General features: G+C 38.1%; 1 long non-coding RNA gene across 2 annotated transcripts in view; it reads right to left on the bottom strand.

The window, feature by feature from the left end:
• LOC110262142 overlaps positions 377-24,282 on the bottom strand; it is a 128,833-nt gene continuing 104,927 nt past the window's right edge. For both annotated transcript variants that reach the window (XR_002346740.1, XR_002346741.1), the window contains exons 3-4: positions 3,935-4,207; positions 377-3,368 (exon numbers count right to left, since the gene is read on the bottom strand). This is a non-coding gene — a long non-coding RNA (uncharacterized LOC110262142). The remainder of the gene's footprint in view (positions 3,369-3,934; positions 4,208-24,282) is intronic.

The raw sequence follows: 24,282 nt of genomic DNA on the forward strand, positions 1-24,282 counted from the left end.
GGTTACATAAAAACCAACAAATTGATCTATTTATTCCTTATCTGGTACTTTTTACTTATGTTATATTCTAAGAAGAGGAATGGTTAGTCAAAGGATATGGTTTTAAGATTCTTAGAGCGTATTGCCAAATTATTTTCAAAATTCTTGCACCAATTTACAATCCCAGCATCACTGGACAAGAATGCCAAAAGACACTGACTATTGCAACTGAGATCTGAAAGATGGTGCGTCAGCAATGATAATAGCACTGGTCTGGAAATCTTCCAGAAATCTTGACAGAAATTTCCTGTCATCGAAGGCTGTGACAAGATGCTCATCAGATATTAATGAAACGTACTTATTTCTTAATCCTCAATATCTCACAGAGAATGGAACCATACCATACAATTAATGCTGAGGAGGAAAAAAAAAAAATCTGCCTTTAACCATGATGGATCTGTTATGTTTTTAGTTCACCACATTTTCCACGTTTTGAATTTACCTTTGACATGAGTAAAGAGACTATAAATCATGCTTCTTTCTCACTGTAATTCACTGCTGCTACACTCTCCTCTCCCAGGCTCTATATCCAGGGGAAAAAACCTGACAGCTGAACATTCTTCAGAAATCACTTGATTAAAGGAGGCAAATAAAACACTTTGTGATCCATTTATAAATGAATGGTTTAGAAAATAATAGATTGGCTTACTATTTTCTCCATGGGGATAAACATCAGTGGTATCCTGCTAATTGCTGTATAAACATATCCACCGCAGAAAAAGTAAAGGTAGCAGGACTTGGGAGCGTCCACGATAGAGAAATATTTGTCTAGGCTTTTAAACCAATCTGCTCTTTTTGCCAGGCCTGAATCCGCATATCATAGAGCCTACGATTTTCCCTGGTAGTTTAAGAGGTTATGAATGTCTATTCGGTCAGCCTGGTGACAGGGTGCAGTCTGTAGCCCAGACCAAGACAGACAGAGATTTTTACTATCATTCTATTGAGAAGGTTCTGTTTTTCCCAGATGCTCTTACTTAGATCAGCTTAAACTTGTTATTGTTGTTGTTTAATGTAATGTCTAAATAGAAGGGAAAAAAGTAACAAGCAAGCAGCAACACTCTTTTTTTGGAAACAATTTTTTTTTTTTTTTTGGTCAAAATCAGTATGGTAATACAGGATAATGTAGACAGTTTTTATTTTCCCAAGAACAATTGTCAAAAGTTTAGCAACTCTGAACATTCATAAATCATTTCAGTTCCCTGAGGCTTTTATAAGTTTTGATTGTTCAAAGATAAGAAAGATCTGGCTCCGCTCAAGAGACATTTGGTGTTTTGTATTTTGTTTTGTGTCTGAATGATAGCTGTGTGAACATGGGTGCTTCCTGCAAGTCCCTAATCATGCATTTGGACACATGAATGAGATTTCACAAATTGTCTTGCACAGGAAGGGCCAATTCCCATGATGCCATCCAGTCATGAAGTCTCCCAGGATGCCAGCTCACAGCTGCCTCCGACCCACCTGTGCATGTGCAGAAACTGAGGTTACCCTGTGGAAGACAGTCAACTTCTGCTTACCCTCCAAGTCCCTCTTGGATTGTGTTTTGGCAACCAAATAAGAGACCCAGATCCTTTTGTATACAGCTGGACTTTTCTTACTTAATATATACCCTCCTTTCACTCGCCACTTCCAGCCATCCTTCAATCTCTTAGTTTCTTTGCTGGTCAGACCCCTCAAATGTCATTTGCACAAGCAAAGCCTGCCTTCCTCATGTTCTTAATAATGTGTTTGTATGCGTAGAAATGTTTTCTGCTTCTAGCTTCTTATTACCCATTTTGTACAAAACTCAACGCAGTGGTTGACACTGTCATGTTATTTAACTCTCCAGCCCGCCAAAGCTGTTTAGACTTTCTTACGCTACTATGTCTGTCCTTACATTATCTGCTCTAAATTCAGCTCTATGATATAATCCTAAAAAAGATGAGGATGATACTTTTCCAAAGCCAGGGAAGTTGTGTAAAGGAAAACAAAAGAAAATGGAATTATAAGTTCTTAGTGCCAGTTCTGCTTTGTTTTGTTCTTTTTCAGAATACTGCAAGCAGAAAAAAAAAACTTATTTTCTCATTTACATAATCTGTTCTAAATAACGTGATGCTTTCTTTACCTCTGTGTGCCTGCTCTTGCTGCATGACCCTGTTGACACTGAATCTGATCAGAATGAATATAACTCTTAAGGTAAGTCCTTTAAGTTCCTCTGACATTCTTGCTTTGGGAAGAGGGAAGGACAGGCATCCAGGGGTTAAAGGCATAAGCTCTGACCTAGAAAGACAGGCTAGTCAAATAAGACTACCCAGCTTCAGAAATGTGTGGTCCATGTGCCAGTGCAGCAAATACATTTGCTTCCAACTTCCTCACATCACATATCATTCTGTGTCAGTCTCAGATGATCTTCAACACCATGCTAGAGGTGCCAAGAAAATAATGAAAGAGAGAGAGGGGAAAAAAAACAAAACAAAACAAAACAAAAAAACAACCCAACACCAGCAACAAGATAGCAGCCTGTGAGTCAATGAAGCCTGTGTGATTAGGTCTTTAATGAGCTCTCCTCCAGGCACTGACGTATCCATCTGGGAGTCTGAGACCTAACACAGGGGTTTACAAACACACCCAGCTCCTTCTTTCATCTTTTGGATCCAAATTGAAAGAATGGAAGAAATCCTAGATTTAAAAGCCAGAGGCAGAGGACAGAGTGACAGGATGTGCCACCTTCAGACAGGACACCCAATCAGAACTCCAGGAGTGTTACCCAAATAAGTAGGGAGTTTGGGGGCAGTGCCTAAGAGAAAGATCTCCGAGAATAATTCATCAGATGAGAGAAGCCTGATTAGGCAGACCACACTGACTGGAGAGCTGTTCATAGAGATAAAGAGGCCAGAAAAATGGTGGGTATTGCTTTTGTTTCTTCTGGCGATGGAAGCCCTTATAAACTTAAGAAAGGTCAGGTGTTAGTCTCCTGATCAACACCTGATTCTCAGCTGACAGTGAATTATCTCTTCACCCATGACCTACATGTCCTTGTGAATATACACAAGCACACACCCACACATGTGTATACAAGCTCAATGTTTTAATTTTTACACTTCTCTATCTTAGGTGGTGAGACACTGTCATTTTTAGCAAATTATCTACTCAATCAACATACAGAACTGTTCAAAGAGACAGAAAAGTGAGGTGTTTTGTGGCTGTTATTTTCCACGTATTTACATCAACAAGAGCAAGACCACCTTACATTCTCTTCAAAAGGCAGGAATTGCACTGGGCACTGGTTCATGTTTATCATCTCTTCCAGTGTTTCTATTTAGGTGCTGCCTGGAATCAGCAGCCCAGGACACCTGAAAGCCAAGAGCTTGCTTTTAGCCGGGAATTCATTTTTGTTTCCTTTCATTTTACTTAAATGTACTTAAACTGTTGACTAGAATAAGCTGTTAGTTGTAAAAATCTGAGGACATCTGACCAAGAGTTCTCTAATTTATTTTTCCCTACCACCAGGGAGGAAAATAGAAATACTAAAACCAAGAATATTGTTATCCTAACTCTCACAAGCTTGCATAGGTTTTCATTTGTTTGTTTAGGGAAGAGGCCATAAGCAGAAAATCTCTACATGCTAACTGAATTAGATCATATCTCTTCAACTGACCTGACACCAGATCTAACTGGCCAGAGTGAAGAAATATGTGGGCTGGCACCAGGAAATGGATTCATCATTCATATTTGAAAAAAAAAACAAAACAAAACACCTAAGCAGTATAATCATTTTCCATGTGAACTCTGCAAATATCATAAACCAACACACTTAGTTTCCAAGATAATAAAAGTGGTAGGCACAAACGAAAACCCCAGTAATTCTTTACACAGGATTACAGGTCTTTTTTGCATCACAGAAAGAAGTCAGACTTACTTTTTACTGCTATTCATTGCTCTTGAGACACAACTGTATTTCTCAGGAAGATGAATCAGAATCATAAAAATGCAGTGTCAGACCCTTCCTCTCTAGTTGCTCAGCAATGGAGTTTGCACTGGGTTTCAAGTCCACAGACTCTCAGGCAAGGTCTCTCCACAGTTACTTTCAGTTACTTCTATGTGTTTATTTGCATCATTGTATTTTAAATAGCTATGTCCCTTCTTCATCTCTTGGCTGTAACTCCTGCTGCTGAAGAACATGACTTTTTACCTGGAAGGAATTAGGATGCATGGGTTGAAGTCTTCATATGATGATGTCAAGAACAGTCAAGACTCTGACATCCTTAGGAAATCAGAGAGCGTAGTTCTAATTCGTGAATTCACACTGAATTGGTGAGAGAGTCATGACTGTCTAGAGTGGTATAGGACTGCACTCTCCAGTCCACTTTTGGGGCAAATCAATAAGATTCTGATGCTGAGGGTAAGGAAGAGCAGCCATCTTCACAGTCAATTTCCTTCTTTGAGTCATGCTTTGAGGGCTTTGGATTTCTCATCTCTCCTTGGAGATGATAACATGTACATGTGGGTGCTTCCCTCACCGAGGCTTCCTGCCACATGCTATCAGAGCTGGGGGCTCCACATCATATATCAATGCCTATCACTGCCAAGGGTCCACCTGACATGCTTATTCAACATGGAAATCCTCAAAAATGCCAGTGACTGGCAAGGTTGATACTGAAAGAATACTTTTCAGCTATCCAAAATGCCCCATAGTTCAGTTAGTTCCTATTACACTTAAAGGAATTAAAATATATTTAAGAACTTAAATTTTCAAAAGAGACAATGAATTTTAGCACAATAAGGAAAAAGCACAAAAGAACAAGGACTTGTTTGTAGTCCATAAATTGTGTCTTTCCTGTTTTCAAATTTGCCTGTGAAACAATGTATTATTTTTGCTCCACTTTTTTTTTTTTTTTAAGGGCCACAGGTGCTGCATGTGGAAGTTCCCAGGCTAGGAGTCCAATCAGAGCTACAGCCGCCAGCCTAGGTCACAGCCACAGCAATGCCAGATCTGAGCCATATCTGTGACCTATACCACAGCTCATGGCAATGCTGGATCCTTAACCCAGAGTGGAGCCAGGGATTTAACCTGCATCTTCATGGATACTAGTTGGGTTCATTTCCCCTGAGCCATGGCAGGGACTCCATGCTCCACTGTTTCATTTTCAAAATATTTTCTCTCATCATTTTAATAGTAAATACCCCTAGATATATCCTCCTTCCTTATTTCTGTTTCTCTTGGTCTCAGCTTTCTTGCATTCTCCTTCTTACTGTGTCATCTATATACAAAGTTCTCTGCCACAAGGCGCTGTGATGGTTTATAAACTCTGCTCCCTGAGTGAGGCTTTCAGGTCAAGATTCCGAGATCCCATTCAGGCAGACAAGGCGTCTGGGTCTTCTGATAATCTGCCCCACTATGGATGGCACTCTAAACTCCCGACACGGTCAGCTGGCTACTAGAAAATGTTTCCCATCGGTTTTTCTCACATCCCTCAGTTCCCTCACATTCCTCATTTTTGTAGACTAGCCAGATTGTCAGCTTTAGAAACATGTGTGACCTGAAGAAAACCTGAAACTGCATGCAGCTGCATATCCCTCCTCTCTCCTTGAATCCATGTCTATCCTGAAAGCTTGATTGCCATCCTGGCTTCCTTTTCCCAAAAGAATCTGATCCTTACAACCCAGGGCTAGGCTAGAGTGTGGTTGGGCAGTGCGGCAGAGCTCCCATCCTTTTCCCCAGAGAGGAGACAAAGACTCTCTACTGTCAAGTTTCCTTTTTCTTCACTGCAAGAATAGCTTTCATCCTAACCTATCCCAGAAAAGTCTGCAAAGTCATTGGCTTTCCCAAAGGAAAATAAAACCTGTATAAAATAATCCTCCTGGGCTAAATGAGTCTCCTAGACTCCCCCAAGCTACATTTCTTTACCTACTGTTAGTCAGTGCCCATAGTAGCTTGTTCTTTTAAAGGAAGAGCAATGAAGGAAGGAAGAAGAAAGGTTAGAATGTGAAACCTGCCAAAGAAAAACAACACTGCTTAGAATTTCTTAATAAGGGTAAATTAATGAAAGCAATTCACTGAGTGTTTTCTGTATGTCACCACTGATGAGGTTTTATGGGTATGATATCATAATTTGGCTGTCTTTGACCTGCCCCTCCTGGCCATTCTAAATTCTGCAGACATTATGCAGATATCTTGCCAGTGAAGAAAGCTGAATGCCAAAGGCCAGCTTTATTTGGGCAGGAATCAAAGGCCCTGTGGGTTTAAAGAAAAGCAGGCATAGTTATTTTCCCCAGCTCCAAACTGTTCAGCTGTGGCTAGAATCTGTTTGTAAATATAGCTTGAGTTTGAACCAGCCTCCCCCCCAAAGACAAATGAATTTCTAAGCATGTTTGTACTTGCAAATGCATAGTGTTATACACTTCATGCCACCTTAATCCCTATTAAACTAATCTGAAGTCATGTCAGGCCAACCTGCCACAGTCAAATGGATTAGACAAGCCAATTGATTAAATATAGGAAAAAACCAAGAGCTTTTCCTGTCTGGCAACCATGCATTTAAAGCATCGTTTCACACCAATGTCTGTTCTTTTCCATTCTTTTGGGTTTCAGCATATTCACAAATGAAATGAGGTCCTTCAGAATAATGACTAAAGAAACTAAGGCAGAGACTAAAATTTATATATTTCTTAATGATGTACCGGGAAAATAAAAATATCAGAAAACCCTTAACTGGGTTTTAAAGGACTACTGACATCTCAAGGGAAAAAAAACTGGAAAACATTCAACTTAAAACAATTTGGCATCTCCCTCTGTATTTTCCTTTATCCTTGCTATGCAGGACAATGGAAAGCTGCAGGGATTTGGCAAGGCCACTGGTGATCAAATCCAACTAATACAATATTTTTACAGTAGTTCCTTTGTGTTTTTGTTTTGCCTTGACTTTTTCCCTATATGTTAATGCCAACACTAAAAGGACAGATCAGAAACCACTTATTAGTTTCATAGACTACAAATGGCATGACCACTGCTGGAAGGTGTTAAGTGTCAAAGCAATATATGCCTTGCAGCTCAAATTTTAAAAAAGACATATTTATTGTACTTTTATTTAAAAGATTATTGTATTCATCTCTGCCTCATATTAGCTCTTGCCACCTGTTTATTGTGGGGAGGGGGGGATTTTTTATTTTTAGTTCTGGCTTTCCAATCTCTAAGTTCTCTTTCAGCCAGTTCAATCTGCTAGTAAAATATTTAACTGCTGCATCACTACCCTCTCCAAGTCTACTCATGAGGATTCCACTGCCTCTGAGATTAAAACTATATTTTGTAACTATATGTGTGTGTATCCATTGAGGCCAACCTTATTCCCTCATTTATTCACTCCTTTTTTCCATTTGTCTGTTTTTGCTGCACCCATTCTCAAAAGAAAGCTTCTACACATTTTTACAGGTTTTGCTATTAACTTTCCAGATTATAAAATCTTTGCAGTGACTGCGTAGACCTGGTGATATAAACAATCATAATTATTTAGGGAAGGAAGAAGGATGGCTACATCCATGGTCAATATTTTCAAGAGCCAAAGAAAATGATTTTTTTAGACAATTGCTAAATTCACAGCCCCTCCCAAACACACACCAAAAGCAGTCATGAAATGGTTAAAGCACAAATCCCACTTTAGGCTATTAGTGAAGGTTTAACTGCTCTGCTATTGACAAGGAGGCTGTTGAAAAGTGGAGCCTGGGAGATGCCTGGAAAATAATAGTATTTTACATATTTTACGTGGTACAAGAAGGCTTGTTGAGGTGGCCATCAGCACAGAAGTTTCATTCTTGTTGCAAAAAGTTAAGAAGCTATTTGCAATCACTCCCATCACTTCTGTGTGCAGACCAAGAAGACAGTCCCAGGCAGCTTTGCCAGACATATTTGGCAAGGCGGGCTCTGGAAGAGGGCCGTACTTTTCCCAGCTCAGCATTTGCTCAGTAGGAGGAAGAGCTACAGCTGGAGATTTAGTTGATGAAAACTTTGTATATTAAAGTCTGATTCTTGAGCAATTATTGACAGATACTGAGACCTTTGAACATTTTCCCCTCAGATCTATTGAGCAGGAAGCACAAAAGAGTGAAGGTAGATTTAGTTGGGACACATCTTATCAAAGGCTCTGAAAAGGAGGAGTGAAGGGGCAGAGAAAGAAAAAATCTGATCCAAAGCCTTGCAGACACAGCTTCCTCTGTCTGTCCTGCCTACTTGAGTAACCCTAACCCTAACCCTGCCTACTTGAGTTGTCCTGCCACTTGGTAGAAGGAACTGGCCATTAACACTGGAACTGTACACTCATTTCTTTATTATCTGAAGTGGTAATAGATACTTTTAATTAACCATATATGGTTCATTCCATAATGCTGATTTCAACTCCTGGTTTTCCTCACCCCTCTTAAGTATAGTTTTAACTTGTCTCCTTTTCTACAATTAAAGAGAGAATAAACTTCCTGTGTTCAAATTCTGATTCAGCTTCTTACAATCTATAAGAAATTATACAAATAATTTAAACTTATAAGTCTCAAAGTTTCATAAAACTGAGATAATAATACAATCTGCCTCAATTGGTTCTTTGAGGATTAAATGAGATAAGTCACATAAAATGCCAAGCATCATGCCTGGAACAAAGGAAGCGTTCATTCATCGGTGTGACAAATGTTCATTCTCTTCTACAAGTCATATACTAAGCAAGGAACTAAGTTTTGTGGGCCCAACATACCCTCTGACTTGACAGAGCCTACTTATTAGGGAAGGAGAGAGATTTTGACCAAAAACACACCTCAAGGATGTATTATAAATTATTGTAAAGGTACATATGTAAAACTACAATACATGAGACATCTATGTTATTATGTAACATAACTGACTCAATCAAAGGTCAGGGAATTCTATACTATGAAATTGAAGATTGAGCTGAGATTTAAGGAGTTTAGGGAAAAGCATAATTTAAATATGTAAAGCTGGAGGGCAGAGCATTCCAAGACAAGGGGAAACATGTTTAAAAACCCAGAAGTTGGGCTGGAAAACAAGGAGTGATTAAGAATCTTTAAAATGTTGGTGTTCCTGCAATACAGAATGCAAGGAAGATGACACGAGAATATAATAAAATGTGGTTGGGATGAGTCTACAAATGGCCTTGAACATCACACTAAAGACTTTTCTTTTTATACTAAGAAAAATGAAGAGTCTCAAGCAGGTAGGAAAATCAGATTTGTGTTTAAACAAACAAACAAATAAACAACATTCTGGATGCAACACGAAAGAGTCCAGATACAGCAAGGGTGAATCCTGAAGCACAATTAGAAGAGTATTATAACAACAGAGGCAGTGGCAATGGAGAGAGAGAAAAACAGAGAAAAAGGAAGATATTCAGGAGATAAAGCTCACCAGAAATTGTGATGGGTCTGCCCTGAAGTTTAGAAGAGACAAGACGACCTCTCGAATTCTGACTAAATTAACTGAATGGTTTCTCTTCCATTGAAACCCAAGGTGCTGGAAGAGGACAAAATCTAGAAGTGTTGGGGGTGAGACTGCAGGAAGGGAAGCAATAAGAAGAGAAATGAGCATTTTGTTGTAGCCACTACTATGAGTCTGAGCTTCCTCTGAGGCATTCATATAGAGCTGTCAGGTGGACAGTTTGATATACGGTTCTGAAATTCAGAAGGACAAGAGAGGCTGATGATACAGAGGAGTGGGCATCAATCACTAACACAGAAGTGCTAATTGTAGCTTTGAGGAGAGAAGTTTTCTGGCAAGAGAGTCTATCATTAAAAAAGAAAAGCACCCAATTTCCTAATATTTTTGCACTATGTAGATCAAGAGCTCACACTGGTCAGAAGGCCCACCATCAAAAATTCTACAAACAATAAATGCTGGAAAGGCTGTGGAGAAAAGGGAACCCTCCTACACAGTTGGTGGGAATGTAAATTGGTGTAGCCACTATGAAGAATAGTCTGGAGGTTTATTTTATTAAAAATAAAAATAGAGCTACCATATGATCCTGCAATCCCACTCATGGGTATATATCCTCAGTAAAACGTAATTCAAAAAGATACATGCAACTCAATGTTCATAGCATCACTATTTACAACAGTCAAGACATGAAAGCAACCTAGGTGTCCACTGACAGATGAATGGATTAAGATGTGATGTGGTAAATATGTATATACAATGGAATATTATTCAGTTATAAAGAATGAAATAAGGCCGTTTGCCAACATGGATGGACCTAAAAATTATCCTACTAAGTGAAAGTCAGACAGAGATAAATACCATAGGATATCACTTATATGTGGAATCTAAAAAAAAAAAATAATAATAATAATACAAATGAAGTTATTTGAGAAACAGAAATAGACTCACAGACATAGAAAACAAACTTAGGGCCACCAAAAGGTAAAAGGGGGGGATAAATTAAAGATTTGATATTAATAGATACACACTACTATGTATTAAATAACCAACAAGGATCTACTGTATCTCCTCAGAACTATACTCAATATCTTGTAATAACCTGTAATAGAAAAGAATGTAAAAGAGAATACAAATACATATGTATGCATGTATAACTGAATCATTTTGCTCTATACCTGAAACTAGCACAGCATTTTAAATCAACCGTATTTCAATAATTTTTTAAAATTAAAAAAAATTTTAAAAAGAAGTCATTTGCAAAGACTAGAACCAGCGCTGGTTTCATGGGCATATGATCTGGGCAGTCACACAAAGCCCAATGGTCAGAATTACCTCCTGCTTGGTTTTACGCTCTGTGATCACGGTCTTGAAATTCTTATTAATTTTTCTTTGAGCTTGTGGTTGGCAAGTGAAGGCTGACAGAACAATATAGCATAGCTGTGAGCAAAGGAGATAGGTGTCCTAGGCGGGTTTGCTATTCCTTGCCTCCCCACTCAGGTACAGCGTGTGGTGGCCCATGATCTCAGGTGATGATCACAATGCGCAGAAGTTCAGGGAGACTCAAAGCAACTAGGAGGTCAGGTGAGCAGGTACTGAGTCAGCTGACAACCCAGATAGGCCATGCTTTCTGGTGCAACCAGAATTTGCTTCAATTGGAGATGAAGGCAGGGGCATTCCAGGAAACAAATGGTCAAGGAAGTTTATCATTTCTTCCTGTATTGCTTCCCTGTATTAGTCAACCATTTAAGCTGAAAATGATGGCCAGAGCAGGAAAGAGAAAGATAAAGTAACGGATAGTTTCTTTTCCTTTTCAGCGAGTGACCCCAAAGTGGAGAGTATTGGGAGAATGTGAAGTGAGAAAAAAGATCAACTGAGTTTTGTGCAGCATTTCTACTGTTATGCTAAGTACAAAACACATTTACACATATGACCCGTAAAGTCCGAATGGTGCAACTTCAGTGATTACACACGTGCTCAATTATATTGGCCCTTAAAACTGGCATTGCACAATATAAAGATGAACAGTAATGTTCAAACTAATAATTTAAATCTTAATTTTTTCTTTACCAGAATGACATTAAGTAGCCAATAAAAAGCATCATAACAAGTTGAGAGAGATTCTGCTGCAAAAAGGAAAAAGCTGTATATTTTAGAATCTTTAATAGCATCTTTTTTTTTTTTTTTTGCTATATTTGAACAAGGGGACTCAGGCAGAATTTACATAGAAAAGATGGGTACCAACTACATTAAAACTATATAAGGAGTCTGCTAAGTTCCAAAGTTCGATGGCATTTAGTATGGAGAGCTGACTTCAATTAAAGCACTTCCACTATGATTGAAAGGGAATTTATGCCATATTTGAAAAAATAGATATGACAAAGTAATCAACTCACCTAATTAAACAAATGATGGTTCTGAGAAGTTGCACTAAAAAGCCAAGCCAAAATGTGCCATAGTCTATACTGATACAAATAATCTAAATGATAAGAAGGATGAGTTTTAACTTGGGAGCAAAAGAAAACCTTGAAATAAATTGTTACTAAAAACAGACATAGTGCTATTTATTTACAAACTCTGAAAAAAAAAGATTAGGAAAAGTTATTTGTAAAGCATACTTGTTATTTGGATGATTAATATTTATCCCATATCTGAGGGTTTTTATCTCAGTACCCATAAGACTTTCCCAAATTACCACAATTTTTAAGCAAAAAACTTTATTTTACATCGTTTGGTGAAAATAGAATGAAACAATTTATTTTAATAAGACAATATATCTTTATGGAGCTGTGCATGAGGAAGTCAGCAGGCTTACTCTCTGGCCACGTGATTCACTTTTTATGCCAGCCTTAAGGTTCTTATAATCCTCTTTTAGGGATAAACGAATGCAAAGATTTGCTACAAGGATCTTCACTGTCACATTATGTCACAATAAATATATAGATAAATGTCTAAACAAGTGACCAATTGAACAAATTTTGATCCATCTGTGAAATGAAATTTTATGTCTTTATAAAAATAATATTGTAGATAACTGAAGACGATATTATAAGAGTGAGTTCAAAAGACTTTATGCTATGTTGAATGTAGAAAGTAAATTACACATTATTTATAGTATGTCCCCATTTTTCTTCAATATAGTTTCATAAGAAAAACCCTCTATGTAAGTATATATGCCCAAGTGTAAACAGGAGACTATCTCTGATGGTAGATTGTGATGAATACCTATTTCCCTTTGCTGCTTTTATATATTTCCTAAATTGGATACCATAACCAAAGTCTTGTTTTATAATTTTCCAAAGGACAAAATAATTTTTTATTTAAAAAAATCAACTAAAAAATGCCTCAGTGTAGTTACAAATGATAGAAAGCGACACGTACGGGGACTGGGGACTGGAAGAGAAGACGCCTTTTCGAGGGCATTGAAGGGTAGCAGAATATGCCACCCCAAAATAAGATGTTTTGGGAAAAGGATTATTTTGAGCTGAGGCAGTTGAGAAGAAGTAGATACAAGAAAAGTTCTCTACCCTGCCCTTATCTGCATAAAAGGAAGACATAAATTTGTAAAGGTGTCCCCATTCCCTGCTCTTCCAAGAAGACGGAAATGAATCACCAGAGGTAACTCTAGACACTTATCAGCCTAGAGACAGCACCCGAGGAATTTATATTAAAAAGTTTACAACTTACCCTTATCTTCCATTAGTTCCCTCATTTATTTACCTTCTCACCATTTGCCACCATGGAAACAAAATCTTTTTCTTTCATTTTGTCATTTCTCTAAAAATGTATTTTTCCCCCTTTAAGATGCTTTATAAGCCCAAGTTTTAACCACTCCTTGGAGTTCCTAATCACTGAGTACTCCTACGTGTATATGAGATGTACATGTTAATGAACTTCTGCTTGTTTTTCTCTTATTAATCTCTCTTTTTGTCAGTCTAATTTACAGGGCTTCAGCCAAAAAAATCTAAGATGGGTAAAGGAAAAAGAAGTTTTACTCTCCTACACATTCAAATTCAAAATTTGTTAAAACACTGAAGACTAAGCAAATTATCTCATCTATAGTGCTAATTCTCCCAGCTTTAAAAATAAGGCCTTAGCCCACCTTCTCCTCCAGCTCCTTGTCCATATTTCAGCTCCTTTTGCTTTCCTATAAGATTTTCCATAGTGATGTATATTTGCATCTCTTTTCCTTGTTCTGTTAACAACATATGACTAAATTAATCACTCTTCCTTGAAATGATTTTCGATGGCTTCCTAAGATTTCCTTGTACCTCACTGACCCTCATGGGTTCCTTTATAACATTCTCCTCTTCTCAACTTTACCTAGGAGTGCTCCAGGGGCACAGAGTCCATAGATCTATTCTCTACCTTGGTGTTCTATCTCTTCTTGATGCCCCTCCAGTATCTCACTGGGAAAACTGTCTATCCCTGAAGACTGCAAGAGTTCTACCTCCAGTTACTCCTACTGAACTCTAGTTTCTATATCCAATCGCCTATGCAATATCTCCACTTATCTGTATAATAAACACCACAAGCTTACCTAATGTGCCCAAAATATTAATGCCAACTAGTTGAAAGCAACTCCATTATTCTAGTTCTTGAGACTGGAAGAAATTGAAGTCATCCTCTACTTGGCTGACACTCTCTCATCAATTCATCGAAAAATCTTGCTGTCTCTACCTTCAAAATATTTCCACAGTTGGCTTTTTCTACTGCTCTCACCCTGGTCCAAGCCAGTATCAGCCCTCACCTGAATTATTATCACAGTGTCCTAACTGATCACTCAACCTCACATACCTGAGTCAGTTCTCAACATAGCATGTGACTCATCTGCTTGACTTTATTTCTCTGTATCTCCTGGCGCAGTGCCATGGAAGCCTGAGACCTTACTAAGGGTATAGGCTGTTGATGAAAATAACAGCGGAGATGAGACTGAAAGATAGTAAGAGTGAAACAATATTTTCATGACAAAGAAACAACATGAACTTTTGTTGGTGAAAAATTCCATACTTAAATCATATGCATGTGATAACAGCTAAAAATATTTAATGGGAATAGGAAGGCTTTAGAGTTTATCTTAGCAGGTATAATAGAGAATTTTAAATTGGAAGTAAAGTAGATGACTGCTTCCTGTCAAAGCAAAAGTAAAGAAAAGGCACTTGGCTTCCGAAGTAGCAAACAGAAACCAATGAATCACTTACGCAATTCCCAATTGACATGTATTTCAAAGAATATTATAGGTTAGGTGTATGGATTTCAGTAAGCATCTGGATCACCATTATTTGGCCAATCCTCACAGCTCTACTGTTAACACCATCCACTATCATTTCTCACCTGGACTGTTATAAGAGATGGGTGATATTAGAAGTAGCAATTTAGTTTTCAAGATAGAAATAATATCACAGATTGGGTGTTTGGGTAGCAGTAAGCATCTAGATCTCCATTATTTGGGCATTTCTCACAGCTCTATTGCTAACAATATCCACTATCATTTCTTATCTGGATTGTTACAATACCTGGATAAAACTAGAAGTGATTTTTTAGTCTCCAGAACAATACTGTTTCTTGGAAAATCAAACAGCACTATTAATAATGGTTAAAGACATTACAACTAACAACAAAAAAGTTGCAGAATAATACATATGGCATGAGTTTATTTTGGTTTTCTGTACATGAAAAGGTATGGAAAGACAAACCTTAAATTGATAATAATAATTCTGTTTGAGGAGTTCCTGTTGTGGCTCAGAGGGTTAAGAACTCGACTAGTATCCGTGAGAATGCAGGTTCTACCCCTGGCCTTGTTCAGTGGGTTAAGGAGCCAATGTTGCCGCCTGGATGTGTCATCAGTCTCACATGCGCCTCAGATCCCTCATTGTTGTGGCTGTGGTGTAGACCGGCAACTGCAGCTCTGATTTGACCCCTAGCCTGGTAACTTCCATATGTCATGGGTGCAGCCTGAAAAAGAAAAAAAAAAGTTCTGCTGGATATTGGTGTAGTGGTGATGGGGGAAGGAAAGTAATTAGAAAAGAGGGGATAAAGATTTTTCACTTTTTACTTTTTATGTCCAAATTGTTCAAAGTTTTAACAAAGTTAAACTTTTGCAATTACATGTAAAATAAAATAAAAATGTCAAGGCCATTCATCTAACTAATGCTCTAGGCATTCAGAATAGTCAAGAATGTGGTCCAGCAAGCTGGGGCACCTTGAAGTCAGGGAGCCAAACAAAGGGAATGAAGCCTGTTCTTGGTTGTGGCATTCTTTCAGTGAACCGTGACTCTGGCAATGGAAATTCAAAATAGCAACATTTTCTGAAGCTAGGGGTGTGACAGTCTGGTGTGGTAGGTAACAAACACTGCTCTAGCAATTTCACGAATATTTCAGCTGCCTTTTTATTTGCCTCCAAAGCTGAGGCCTCTAAATTTCGGTCTTCACCTGTGTTTACCTAGGCCCTCATTAGTCACCTCCAACAAGAATGGCTTTTTCAGATTGGGTAGTGAGCTGAATGGTGCCCACCCCCCACCCCCAAAAATATGTCTACATCCCAATCTCTAGAAGTTATAACATTACCCCACATGGCACAAGGTCTGATTAAGTTAAATTCCTGAGAGAAGACGCTTGTTCAGCATTACCTCCATGAGCCCTATATACAATCCCACGTACCCTTATAAGAAAGAGACAAAGGAATTTGGGGGAAAGCACACACAGAGGAGAAGACAAAGACAGAAGAGGAGAGACAATATAAAAATGCAGGCAGAGAATGGAGTGATCCAACCACAAGCCAGGGAAGCCAAACCAAAATAGTTCCTATGTATCATTAAATAATTGTAGGAGATTGAATAATGCCCCCCAAATGTCACATGTACCTGGAGCTCTGGAATGTGGCTTTACTTGGAGATAGGATTTTTTTTGTAGATCTACTTAACAACTGAGATGAGACCATCCTGGATTCGGGTGGGCCCTAAACCCAATGAAAATATCTTTGAAAGAGACAGAAAAAAATACAAAGAGACAGAGAAAAAAGTCCTGTGAAGGCAGCTGTAGACAGATAGGAGCAACGCAGCTCAGTTACAAGCCAAGGGGTGCCGGGGGCCAGTGGAAGGTGGAAGAGGCAAGGAAGGCTCTTCCCTAAAACCCATGGAGGGAGTCCGTTCCTGCCCTCACCTTGGTTTCAGATTTATGGCCTTTAGAACTGAGGGAATATGTTTCTGTTTTCAGGCACCAAGTTGATGGTAATTTGTTACAGCAGCTGTAGGAAACTGATGCTGACGAATGGTGGAGAATTATAAAATGAAGTACCAAACCATCACAGGCTCAGTTCCACGCCCCGAGTTAGTTAAGGAAATAAATTGCTCACATACATTTCCATGCACTGAGCTTAACCAAAGGCCACAGACATATGAATAGGCAGTTTCTCACATTCTCTCATCTCCACAGTAAGTGTGTGATATCATCAATCCTAACCACAATCATAGGTACTAGCGTTTCCCTGTTTTACAGATAAGGAAACTGAGACATAGAAAGGGTAAATAATCTGCCCAAAGTCACAGAGCCCATGAACAATACAGGCTGGCATCAAATATACACACTTTATCTTTAGAAAACAGATTCTAATCCAAAAATATTCAACTAGGAGTTCCCGTTGTGGTGCAGTTCTTAATGAATCCAACTAGGAACCATGAAGTTTCGGGTTTGATCCCTGGCCTCACTCAGTAGGTTAAGAATGCGGCACTGCCGTGAGCTGTCGCAGACACGGCTCAGATCCCATGTTGCTGTGGCTCTGGCGTAGGCCGGTGGCTACAGCTCCAATTGGACTCCTAGCCTGGAAACCTCCATATGCCGCGGGAAGTGGCCCTAGAAAAGGCAAAAAGACAAAAAAAAAAAAAAAATCAACTAATTAATGCTAAAAATTAAAAAAGAATCAGGACAAATGCTATTGTCCAACAGAAGTAATCAAACAAAACAGAAAACCAGTAAAGGACTCCAAATCGTTTATCTCTTTACTTTCATGTGTTTAAAGAAAAGGAACAATGAAAAGGGGGAAAAAAAGGAGTTATAAGAAGAAAATATTATTTGAAATAGAGTTTAGAGTTTTCAGGGGATTTTGGTATTATTTACTTTGAGTCTCCTCTTTCAAATGCCTGTTTTTTGTTTTTTGTTTTTTCTTTTTTCTTTTTTCTCTTTTTTTTTTTTTTTTTTTTTTAGGAAATACTAGGTGGATCATTATACTGAAGTTATATTCTTAAAAAATTTTGAATTCTGGATGCTTCTGCTCAGATTGTCTAGGCTAATTCATCTTTAGGTTCCTATAACTACTCTTCCTCTTATCTGATGTTATTCTTCTACCTTCATCTCACTCAAATGCCAGCCTCTTCTATTTCACATTTATTTTTTTCATCCAAACATGATATCAGCAAAGCCCTGGATCTTTTTTTTCCTCTCTCCCAATGGCTGTACCTACAGGATATGGAAGATCCCAGGCCAGGGACTGAATCTGAGATGCATCTGTGTCCTACAATGCAGCTGTGGTAATCCCAGATCCTTTAACCCAGTGTCCTGGACTGGGGATCAAACCCATACCTCTGCAGTGACCCAAGACACAGTAGGCAGATTTTTAACCCACTGCATCACCACAGGAACTCCATGAGGAGTTTTTGAAAAGCTTTATATCAAGGAAAATCTCGAGCACATACAGAAATAGAGAAAATAGTGTAATAGATTCAACACATCTGTCATTCAGCTTCAAGAATTATCAATAAATTAATACACTGATGACATTATTTCATCCTTACACTCACTACTGTCTTTTAATATTTTGAAGCAGGTCTCAAATATTCTATTGTTATTTTGTATTTCACTATTTAGCTCCAAAAGATAAAAACTAATTCTCATAATTATAACCAATTGATGATCATACTTTAAAATTGATCATTATTCCATAATTGATTAAACATCCAATCAACATTCACATTTCCTCAATTCAGGAATTTAATTGTGTATTAAATGCATACATTAGGCAAAGCTGACATCATTATGAATGTTGAGACTTCCTATATAAGGTAATGGCATATCTTTCCATTTGTCCAAATTTATTTTTCTGTTGCATTTTTCAGTTCTACCTTCTACTTTGTTCTGTTTTATAATTTCCTTTTTCTTGTCGAGATTTCCTATTTTTTTAGTTTGTTTCAAGGAAATTTGTAATTGCTGGTTCAAGCATTTTTATGATGGCCTCTTTCAAGTCATCAGAAAATGCTAATATCTGGGAGTTCTCCTTATGGCTCAGCTGAAATGAACCCAACCAGTATCCCTGAGGATGCAGGTTCGATCCCTGGCCTTGCTCAGTGGATTAAGGATCAGGCACTGCTATGAGCTGTGGTGTAGGTCTCAGATGCAGCTCAGATCCTGCATTGCTGTGGCTGTGGTGTAGGTGACAGCTGTAGTTCCAATTTGACCCCCAGCTGGGAACTTCCATGTGCCAAGGGTGTGGCCCTAAAAAGACAAAAACAAAAACCAACCAACCAAAAAACCCATAAAATCCTGATATCTGATTCACTTTCATGTTGGTATCAGTTGATTTTATCTCCTCTCACTCAACATGTAAATTCCTAGTTCTTGGTCTGATGGATGATTTTTGATCGCACACTGGACATTTTGGGAATTACATTAGAAGTATCTGGGTCCCACATAAATCTTTTATTTTAAGGGGTTGTCATTGCGTTTTAGATTTAGCAAGCAGATCTGGACCTATTTTCATAGACTGGTTCCAATGACAATTTCATCTTCAGAGGCTTTGAAGTGCTATTTTGATCTGCTTGAAGTATTCAGGGCTATGAGGCGCCACTACTAGTCTTTGAAGATGCTGTGCTTTGAAGAGGAGTTTATGAGGGCTGGGCCAGCAACTTGATGCTACTTGGTAGGGAAAGGGAGTCTCTAGTCCATAGAGATAAAGAGGCATCACAGTCTGTTGTGTTGGAATTCACCTTCTGAGGCTCCCCAGCTGCCCAGGGTCTGTCAGGAGGGAAGAGGAGACTCAGGAATGATGAGGAAATGGTACATATTGTGGATGGTCCTTGTTAATAACCCTTGGTCTCCAGTTGTCTCTCAGTGGGGAAGGAAGGACGTGGACTAATGTTTTAACTGCACACTCTACTTCTCCTATGATAATAAGGAGACATTATTATCATTATGTCCTACATTCTGTTTCAAATAAAGGTCATTTTGAAATTTACTTCCCAAAAAGAAAACTACTGTTTCACCAGGTCAATGGTCACCAAACTTTTTCTGTACAGGGTATGAGAGCAAATATTTTGTTTTTTTGTGTTTGTCACAACTACAAATCTCTACCATCTTAGCAAAAACAGCCACCTACAATTTAAAAAACAGTGGATGTGTTTCAGTAAGACTTTACTTATGAAAACAGGCAACTGGCCCAATTTGGCTTCATGAAAAAAATCCACATTTTAAGGCAAGAGAAGAAAAATTTACACATAATTTTTTCTCTCTGCCCTTTGGCTTCCTCCCTTCCCTTCAGTGTGCATCGTGCATCTGCATTATGCATTAACCAGACCTCACCAATGGCAGATATAACTGCTCAACCATAAAGATCACTTTTTCTCCTTCTGGATCCAGCCATGTAACTCCTTAGAAGAAAACATTCCTTTCTCAATTTTGAAAGGGGTCAGAATGACCCACCACTTGCCTAGTAAGTGCGGACATCCTTGGGGAACTTTCTGTGCAAGGCCAATACATTGTTTCCCTTAAAGAGAGCGGCTGGTGCAGAACAGAGTGGCCAGACAAACTGGGGAGATTCTGGGTGCAGCTAAGGAAAGTTCTCAGCTTAAATAGTTATGACCTTATCAATGTCACTACTTGTTCTATTACTTGCATTCTGCCTCTTTTACAAGATTGTTTCTTGTTGCTAAATGTGTGACTGAGTCTCAGATAAAATGAATGATGATTAGGTGAATTGAGATGATTGACCAATCATATAGTTCTATAAGATCCATGACTGTAATAATGTAACTGTAGACATGGGACGAAGCAATGCAGGAAAAATTTCCTGCCATAACAGACTATTTAAGACCAACAGGCGGTCCAGAGGCTTCTGGTTACTGTTAACAGGACCTAGCCCAGTCACAGCACACTGAGTAGCCTATCAATGAAATCCTCACCTGAGCTGGGGATGAGCATTCCTAGCACTAGGGGACATACTGGTCTGAAATGCCTCCCAAACCTTGGTCAAAATCAAGATCAAAAGGGAAGGGGTTGCCGATAAGGTTATCAGCTGATTTTTCAGCAGAAACTCTGTGGGCCAGAAGGGAGTGGCATGATATACTTAAAGTGATGAAAAGAAAAAACATGCAACCAAGATTACTCTACCCAGCAAGGCTTTCTCTCAGATTTGAAGGAGAAATCCGAACCTTTACAGACAAGCAAAGGCTAAGAGAATTCAGCACCATCAAACCAGCTTTACAACAAATATTAAAGGAACTTCTCTAAGCAGAAAGAAAAGGCCACAACTAGAAAGAAGAAAATTACAAATGACAAGGCTCACCAGTAAAGGCAAACATTAGTAAAGGCAGGAAATCATCCACACATAAATATGCCACCCAAAGCGGCAATTGTGAGAAGAGGAAGGTACAAATGCAAGATCCTGGAAATGCATTTGAAATTTAGATGCCAGCAACTTAAAGCAATCTTGTGTGTATATACAGACTCCTATATCAAAACCTCATGGTTACCACAAACCAAAAATCTACAATAGATGCAATTCAAACACAACACTAAAGATAGTCATCAAACCACAAGAGAACTAAATGGAAGAATAAAGGCCAAGAGATAAAGGGCCAGAGAAAATCAACAAAAACAAATCCAAAACAATTAACAAAAGACAAGAAGAACATACATATCACTAATTACCTTAAATGTAAATGGACTAAATGCTCCAACCAAAAGACATAGACTGGCTGAATGGATACAAAAGCAAGACCCATATATATGCTGTATAAAGAAGATGTGGTACACAAGCACACCCACAATGGAATATTACTCGGCCATAAAAAGGAATAAAATAATGCCATTTGCAGCAACATGGATGGGACCTAGAGATACTAAGTGAAGTTAGACAGTGAAAAATAAACACTACATGATATCACTTATATGTGGAATCTAAAAAGAAGATACAAATGAATTTATTGCAGAACAAACTCACAGACTTTAAACAAACTTATGGTTACCAAAGGAGACAGGCGGGGTGGGGGAAGGGGTGAACTGGGGATTTGAGATTGGCACATGTACACTGTATATTGAATGCCTGGCCAGTGGGGACCTGCTGTCAGCATAGGGAACTCTATACAATCAATATTCTGTGATAATCTACATGGGAAAAGAATTTGAGAAAGAATGGATGTGTGTATATACGTAACTGAATCACTTTGTTGTACAGCAGAAATGATCACAACTTGTAAATCAACTCTACTTCAATAAAATTTTTTAATATGGGGAAAAAAGGGGGGAGGGGTTGTAAAATAAAGAATGTTGCCCATCATCCAATTCTCCAAAAATCAAGTTTCATTAGCCACTGCAGGAGCTGGCTACAGCACACCCCAAAAGGAATTCAGGGTGAAGATCAGGATGGGACACTTTGTGACCTCAGAAAACTGGCAAAACTGGCCCTCACTTTTTTTCAGGAGAAAAAATCTTTTATAAAATCCTGGCATCTTCCCATATTTAGAAAAGCACTAAATCCATTAAGTAAGATGTCTGTTCCTCAAGACTAGACACTGAGATGCATGCTGGATGGCATGGCCCTCTTCACCACAATGACATACAGACTGGCTTCCCCTTACCTCTTGGGACAGTGCTCAGAGCTCTGGGAGAGACTCTCTCCCAGTTGAAATCTTCAGTTTGGCTTGAATAACATTTTCCAATTCTTTCTTACACTATTGATTCATTTTTCATTAACAGGTTCATAGCCTCTAGTTTATAAAACCCTGCTCAAAGCTTAAAACTCATTTGATACAAAGTAGTTTGTTATAACTCTTATTTTAAATTTATTCTGTTATGGCTGTTTCCTCCTTGTCATTTTGGATTTTGTGAATTTGTGCTTTCTCCCTTTTGTTCTTACATTACACAATAGTTTGCCCATTTTGTTGAGGGATTTTCCCCTAAGAACTAACATATAATTTTACTTAATAATTACACTTGTTCAGTTTTTGAATTCATCAATTTTTTTTATCTTCATTAATTTTTTCTCACTTTTAGTTTGTGTATGTTTGTTTTTTCCCTTTCTTTGTATCAGATTTTGAGCCAGGATTTTTTACATTGCTAATTAGATAGTAATTAATTCTATAAATTTTCTCTAGTAACTTCTTTGTTTCCCACAGATTCATATATGCCATGTTTTATATCATACTTTTAAAGAAATTTGGTAATTTTACTTTTCACTTACCTTTAGACCCATTAGTTGCTAAATAGGATTAATAAAAAATTCTACACAGAATTATCTTGTTGGATTTTGACTTTTTGTTTGTTTCTTTGTTTGTTTGTTTTTTGGCTTTTCTAGGGCCGCTCCTGCAGCATATGGAGGTTCCCAGGCTAGGGATCCAATCAGAGTTGTAACTGCTGGCCTATGCCAGAGCCACAGCAACGTGGGATCTGAGCAGCGTCCTACACCACAGCTCAGGCAGGGATCGAACCCACAATCTCATGGTTCCTAGTCGGATTCATTAACCACTGCTCCACAACGGGAATTCTGGATTTTGACTTTGTTATTAATTTTTTGTTTTCATTTATTATGGCCTATTTGTTATATTACTTCTAATCTTTGAAATTTATTGAGTTCTTTTTCTGTACTTTGACATAGTTTTCATAAGTGCTCCATGTGTGCTTCATAAAAAGTGTATCCTCCATTATTAGGTTTGATTGGATATGTATCTTAAAGATATACATTTTTGAATATACTGCACTTTTCTATAGCTTTACCAATATCTTGTTCATTGGTTTGTCTTGTATTTAGAGAAGGACATTAAAGTGTCCCTGTTGGTGTAGTTTCTGCTTTAAGAGAGTTGATATTATGTTATCAGATGAAAGTCTCATATTGTATCTCAACGCATTTGGTCTTAATTCTACTTCCTCTGATACCTAGGTTTTATTATAGCATTCAATGATAATTTGTTAATTAGTCTGAATTGTTTTTATTTCAATAGGTGAGTTAAGCTTATTTACATTTATTGACATGATCAATATGTCAATATGTTTTGCCTTGGCTCTGTTTCATCCATAAATATGTCTGTATACATATATGTGCATACATAATCATATTCAACTGGCACCTTAAAATGTACATTAATATCTTTTCACAGTACCCTTAATTTCTGGCTACTGTTTCTTGATTCCCCTGTGTGGCCTTTGTTGAAATTAGCAAGTCACCTTTCCTTCTCCCCCACCCTTTTGTACAATATCTTACATGGAGTAATACTCTTTTTAACTCCACTCAATATCTTTAAAACAATCAGCAAGTTTATTTTTCTTTTCATCAATACTCTCTATTCTCTCCCCTTTTTCAATCACTGTCCCATATCTACGTTGTCAGAAAGTACAAGCATTACCTTGCCAGCTTCAAAGTCTCTCTAGTCTTCTGGTTGGATGAAGCTCACTGCAATTACTCAGGTCGAGCTCATGGGAAAAATATTTAATGAATTACTCTATAGATTCAGAACCATTTGTTTGCAGTCTTTATGTTGGCAGTTGGTTTGTCTACATAGGAAATGTGGGTCACATTTTCTTTCTTTTGAGAATCATAAATGTTGCTCTATTGATCTGTAGAATAAGGTGTTGCTGTT

The sequence above is a fragment of the Sus scrofa genome, chromosome 8, assembly GCF_000003025.6.
Source record: "Sus scrofa isolate TJ Tabasco breed Duroc chromosome 8, Sscrofa11.1, whole genome shotgun sequence".
In the NCBI taxonomy this organism is placed as follows: Eukaryota; Metazoa; Chordata; class Mammalia; order Artiodactyla; family Suidae; genus Sus; species Sus scrofa.